We start from the raw sequence: 6,665 nt of genomic DNA on the forward strand, positions 1-6,665 counted from the left end.
CTTTTTTTTTTTTTTTTTTTTTTTTTTTTAACCCTTGGTGCCCTCTGATCTGTATGATAGCACTTGAATCACTCTACACCAAATTCACCTAATGTCTTTGCACTGGTTTAGCGTGTGAAGCACTTGGAGCCAAGTGGAACGGGAACTCTCATTCCCGAGACGTGAAAAGGCAGATAGGATATTATCTCACTGAAATTTATTTTTTCCACATTATTTTATGGGCTAGAAAATAAACACAGTTCTGGCAGGTCTATCAACTGAAAAGAATTGCACAAGCTAGTTCCTACTTGGCCAAGTGCTACTTAAACACTTAGACTTTGGGTGAACTTCAGGGGACTGATCAGTGCCCTAGCTGCCTTTCCTTCAGGGCAAGTGTCTAAAGCAGAACAAGTCCCTTCTGAAACCAGCTAGCTGGAAAATGAACACACCACCCAGAAGACGGGTGCGTAGCATGCCTGGAGGAGAAATGCTTTTGCCTGTTTGGGGGAACAGATACAAGGTTTAGAGCATAATTTGGTGGAGGCACACTTGTGCGAGACAGAAGGAAGAAACCCGATCAAAGCAGTTGACAGCCAAGGAGAAAGCAGAATGAGTGCAAGATTGTGGCCCTGAGAAAAAGCCTAGAGAGATTTTTTGTGGGGGCTGAGACCTAACTGAAAAAGGCTGCGAGAAAAGAAACTGTCTACTTTTCCAGAGGCCTGTTGTGTTAGTGGAAACTGGACTTTGTGTTCTTTGTAAATAAGTAGGAATGCCTCAAAAATACCTGGCTTCAGTATCAATTTCTATCCCTCGTTAAGAAAAATTTGCAGGCCTTTGAAAATTAACTAACCCCTGGGGTCCAAAAAAAAAAAAGTCAAAATAATGTGCTATCATTTACTGAACATGAATCATGCTAACAATTGCATCATACACAAAGTTATATATTTTGTTGTGCATTGAATGTTATATACAATATAACATATTTAATATACTGTGCGTGTGTTAAAGCTATTTTTTGTATGTACTAAACATAATGATGTTGAATCTGTCTCTCTAAAAGGACATATGTAGTTTAAAACATTTTAGTGATATAATTTTATAAATATTCCTGAATGTGAGAGACTTTTTAGTATCTAACATTTATTTTCTATAAACCATATTTCAGATTGAACATTTCCACCCCCCCTCCGCCCCACTTGTAGCTTGACACACGCAACATCTATGAGTGGATGTCGGGCGCTTTCAGAATCGTATATGCAAGTCCTAGCTTAGTGCACATGGCTTTTGTATTAATGTTGGCCAAAATGATCTATCCCACATATCTGAATGTTATTTATATGTTGTTCAAATCAGATACCTTATTTAAATGTATTTGTTTAAAAAAAAAAATGACTGACACCTTAAATTTTAAAATAATCGATACCAAAGCCTAAACACACTACAAATTAAAATATGCTGCAGTGAGTCTTTTTTAATGGCTTAAGGGGTGCTACTTTTTTTTAATTAGTAAAGATTTAGGTAGCCTAAATGTTTAAAGATGCTTTCTAAGTTGATCTTTTATAGATGGGTCATATGGTCACATACTACACTGAATAAATGTTACATGCTTTTACATAAGGGATTGTTGAAGTTGGGACCAGGCAGGTTTTCTGGGGAAACGCGTGTTTGGGTCCGGCATCTTTGACGCAATCCCGTCTGTTTACAAAGACTGTACAGAGGCCAGAAGATGCTCGGTGCTGAAGGGGAGGCATGTATGAAAATCCCACATGGCGCCTATCTGAATTTTCAAAATACCTTTGAAGATCTAGTCCATGGTGACCAGAAACATCTGTCTGCTTATTCGCTACAGTTTGTTTACTCAATCAGCTAATTTTACATGCAGAAGATATTTAATTAACTTGCTTTCTTCATTATGTATCTTATTTTAGGTTTGTTTATATTAGATAAACCACATTTTAAAATTAGTTGTATTTAGGTCTATTTTTATTTAATTCTGATTTCCATCCACACACAACTTGACATAAATCCTGAGTAAAAAAATTTAAAAATCCAACATTAGTAAATAAGAAGGGAGTCATTCACAATTTTCTAATGTATGAAAGTAAAAATTAAGGGTCTGAATAAATAGGTGAATTAAGCTAGATTTACTCAAGAATGAATTAAAGGTATACAGCTATAATGTGCTGTCCCACTCAGCAGAAAGTAGGAGGCCTTAGTGTAAGGGGGGGGGGTGTCTTTAGGACAATGCCAGAGAAGCACACATGCAAAACGAGACCAGAATCAGTGACTGAAACAACAGTTTCCTGCTGGCTGATTGGAATCTCTGATTTTTTTTTTAGCTCATTCCACTCTGCTTGAGTATATATTACGCTCTGAATTCAGACAGATCCTGCCAGACCTGTGACAGACCTTGGACGATTTGTCCATACAATAGGAAAAATGTGTGATCTGACCAATCAAACTTGGAACTGTTTGAAACATAATGGAAACTGCAGTTGCCTGCGTATTTTCATGTTTAAGATGATTTCAATGCTAATGGAAAGTACTGAATTGACAGCTTTTGTCAATGAAATACCTTTACTGACCCACAAACCAATCTAACTGGTAGTAAAAAAGTGTAAGTGGAATTCCCCATCCTGGCCCGGTGTTGTCTCAAACTCCACATGCTGCAGTTCCACTACCTTGGGGGAGAGAGGAGTTTGAAAGTCTTTGCACCCATTCAATCCTTGTCCTCTGTTAAAATGGCCAGTTAGGCCTTCACACGACAGATGCGTCATCACAGAGAAGTACACTGATTGGACCAATCCCATGTCCCACCGACCTTAAAGCTTTATGCGTCTTGTAGTAAATCCCGGTCTGATCTAGATTTAAACTGGGTCTATATCGCAATCCAGAGAACCAAGTATTTAAAGGAAAATCCATCACTTCTTACTTTTTATATTTATTGCCTGCAGGTTTTCAAGTGGAGACACACTCTTCATAGAATGGTAACACCTACAATTTCTCCCATCACCATTGGGTTTTTTTATTTCAGCACTTCATGGTATGTATCTAACAAAAAAACCTGCTCTTTTTCTATGTGGAAACTAGCACAGTACACGTGATTGCTATGAAATGACATCCGCCTTGGGTGCTTTGTCCCATAGATAACCTGTTGTAAGAGAAGAGCTGATGTAGTCCCGTGGCTGGGCATGTGGACTGACGGAGAGGAAACAGCTTTTTTCCTGAATACACCCTGGCCTGGCACGGACACGGTACCAAAAGTGCATGCTCTCTCTCCACATTTCTCTTACCGTCCTTTGTCTTGTCCGTTACATTCTTCATATCAGAGGCAATTTCTAGGTGTGTATGTGTACAATGAACAAAACAGTGCTAATAATACATTACATTGTGCTCACTGCCTGTTTGTTATATCCCTTCTTCCCACTCCTTTTGTCTGTCTTGTTCACTTAGATTGGCCACCTTGTACCATGCACACCCAGCAAATAATTCAGTGTGGCTTTTGAGCACTACTGATACAAGTAATGAACATTAAGGTAATTGGATCCTTTTACAAAAATACAGCTATTTAAAGTTCCAATCCCATAGTGATTTATGCACATCCTTAATTCAAGCATGTGGATAATTTCACTAATTGAATAGGTGTCTCTTTTTCTTGCACTGTATTGTTCCACTTTTGCAAGTTGGAAGGAAGAGTAGATATGCACCTTTTTATAAACTAACTAAATTGACACTGCACATACAGTGACCTCACATTTTCAGCTTCAACTGTAGGAAAAAAGCAGCCTTTTTTTTTTTTCCTGAACATGAATCAGTAGCTACCAGGACCCTGGACTGCTATTGCCTTGGCAAACTCAGGAGAATCAAACAATCAAGGTAAGGATCTGAAGGATTAAACACAGTAAAAATACTAAAATAAACGCTGCATTGAAAAATGTGACTTGGTGTTTTTTATTACACTCACAAAAATACTGCAAGCACAGAAGTCGAGACTGTAAAAGGCCTCGCTGTAGGTCACACCCACGTATTAATCAAATGCGACTTTTATAGAGTTCCTTTTAAGTTTGTGCATCGGTCTGCAGGGTTGGGTCCTGAAATCATCTATGCTCATAAAAGAAAACTGCCCAAGAATGATCAGTACAAGTAAGTTTAAAGGTTTACTTCAGAAAGAAAAATGAAGTGTTGTCTTCTCATTTTAGTGCAAGTTGATAATGTGAGTATACAGCAGATGGCATCTGTTGGCATTTCTTATTATAGTTTTGTGTACAAAAGACATTTACAAGTGCATCACCTTGTTGGTTAATTAAAGGGAGAGATTTTTCTATTAGAAATCTAATGGCAAGCCACAGTCTTTCATTAATTTCCAGCGTTATATGGCTGGGATCTTTCAACATGACCACAGCTTTCAAGGATGCTGCAAATAGAAAAGCGGTGCTTGCAAGGAGAGTTTTTGTCAAATCTCTTCATATTAAAAATGTATATCTAGGTTCTCAGACATTACTCATCAATATGTTACCTAGAGTCTGAAGGTAATATTTTTAACGTTTTCTTAAATGGCAGCTAGAAGGGGAGGGTGACAGGAATTCTTAAGAGGCAGCGTACCGGACAAATATGGATCAGAGCTAAATCATGTCTAAACATTTCTGCTGATAGGGTACTAGCATGATTTTTCTGGACAAGATGGGTAAGGGTTTTCTCTCCTTTCTCTCCCTGCCTCCCCCTGATAAATATGCAGCCAAATCCTGATAGTTTCCTTCCACTAAGCATGCTCTAGCATAGCTATGTATCCCAGTCTTAAGGGCAAAAATCCTCATTTGCAAGGGCCCCCTTTTCTTATCGTTATGTTAAAATGTATCTATATCTAGTGTCACTTTGATCCTAGCATCGATGGAGTCCAATCTGAATGGACAATACGAACATTGTAGTAAACAGAACTTTGTTATATCCATTCATGAATTGTCGAGCAACACCAATTTACCATAATTTGGTAACTGGTGTTTGTTGTAACAAAAGTAGAATGTAGACAAAACCATTTACTTACTGCTAATGATAGGTTCTTGATCTTCCTGGAGTGATTGCAAGTCTTGATATGCTTATTGCCTCACAATCTGCAAATGAATAAAACTGGAGCTCAAATGCTCTGGTGCCAGACCTGCTATAGATGCCAGAGAGAGAAATGGGATAAATGTCCTTAAAGTTGCTGTTAATTATATTTGAGTTGTGTTTTAATAAAGGGCCTGCAACTGCTCCTACTGAAGTCAATGGCAATACTCCCGTTGCCTTAAATAATCCAGGATCAGTCCATGATTCAGGAGTGTGTATAGGATTTAAATGCATCACGGGAAATGGTAACAGGGTAGTGTGGTGCAGCTTGGGGAGCTGAGGGTGTGTCCAGGGAGGGGTGCCGGTGCAGACACATAGCGTGTCTGCACAGCGTGCAGTGCTGTGGTCCATGCCTCACCTGGGACAGCCGACATGGCCCGTGGCCCCCCACTCGTGCAGCCCTGGGGCGGGTCTCCCCAAAAGTGGACAGCCGTGTACTACAATCTGGTAGTCTTAAATACCGATTCACACAAAATAAGCCCGCTTATTTCAAGAGGAGACTAGACAGTCACCTGACCCCCGTTATCTTTTCTGCTCGGTGCAGGGGGCTGGACCTGATGATCTTCCAAGGTCCCTTCTGGCCTGACGATCTGTGAAAAGGAAAAGAGGGATTCACTGTAAGCTCAGAGAGGGTGCGTTTTATAAAACTTTGGCAAAAAAGGAAAAGGAAACAGTTGCTGCAGGATTTAATTAAAAGCCCGTAACACCGTAATTCAAGAAGTAGATGTGACTGAACACATTTAACTTCTATCCATTATTTCAGCTGGGCGCCCAGCGCAGACCCTTTAAAGGTCTAATCAGCCAAGTGCTGAGACGTTCTCCTTCAGTGCGGAAAGTCTCCAGCAAGATGTTCAGGGCATGGATAAGCCCACAGGTTAATAAGATTTTATTTTTGAGAGAGAGAAATACATGTCAAGTCCATGCCGCTTTTTACTCAAAGGAATAAAAGCGGATCGGCAGGAACTGAGTCGCCTTGAGCGTCTTATCCCGCAGCTTCTAGCTGGATGTGGGTAGGTGGCTGTCATCTCTACCGCCTGTCCCTCTACAAAAGGCTGTCTTCGAGGCAGCTGGGCGAGCGCTGAGCAAGGGCGGCGTTTCTCACGCGGTCTGCAAGGCCATCTAGTGACACAACCGCGCAGGGGGAGGCAGAAACCTCACCGCTGTTTCACAAGGGTCGAGAGGAGAAGCCGCTTCCTGCAGCCACAGAGACGAGCTGAGGGTGGAGAAGGCAGGAGGGCGCGGCGGCTTTTGCAGAGGCCGACCTCCGCCGCACCCCAGAGCGGCAGGCTGGGCCCTGTCCCAACCGCACTCAAACTGTGGGTCACGACCCGCACTTCTCCCAGCAGGGAGATAAAAGCGCGGTGCGGAAGGAAATGGGGTCAGGCGCTGGAGGGAAGCAGGGCCCCCAGGCAGGGTGGTCTGAGCAAGGGTTGGGGGGATCCCTTCCGGAGCCTGAGCCTTGCGGGACCGGCTCCCCCTGGCCCTGCCAGGGGCGCGGGAGCTTCGCACGTGGCCCGGCTCCCGCCACCGCCGCCGCGCGCCAGCCAATCCCCGCCGCGCCCCTCGCCTATCCCCGCCCGGCC

At 42.2% G+C, this 6,665-nt stretch overlaps 1 long non-coding RNA gene across 1 annotated transcript in view; it reads left to right on the plus strand.

Moving 5' to 3' along the window:
* The window catches only part of LOC109290593, a 17,596-nt gene extending 15,650 nt beyond the window's left edge, over window positions 1–1,946 (plus strand). Inside the window, exon 3 of the long non-coding RNA XR_002095617.1 lies at window positions 1,145–1,946. This is a non-coding gene — a long non-coding RNA (uncharacterized LOC109290593). The remainder of the gene's footprint in view (window positions 1–1,144) is intronic.
* Window positions 1,947–6,665: the final 4,719 nt, after the last annotated feature.

This window comes from Gavialis gangeticus, unplaced genomic scaffold (assembly GCF_001723915.1).
Source record: "Gavialis gangeticus isolate Ggan-Ray unplaced genomic scaffold, GavGan_comp1, whole genome shotgun sequence".
Lineage (NCBI taxonomy): Eukaryota > Metazoa > Chordata > Crocodylia > Gavialidae > Gavialis > Gavialis gangeticus.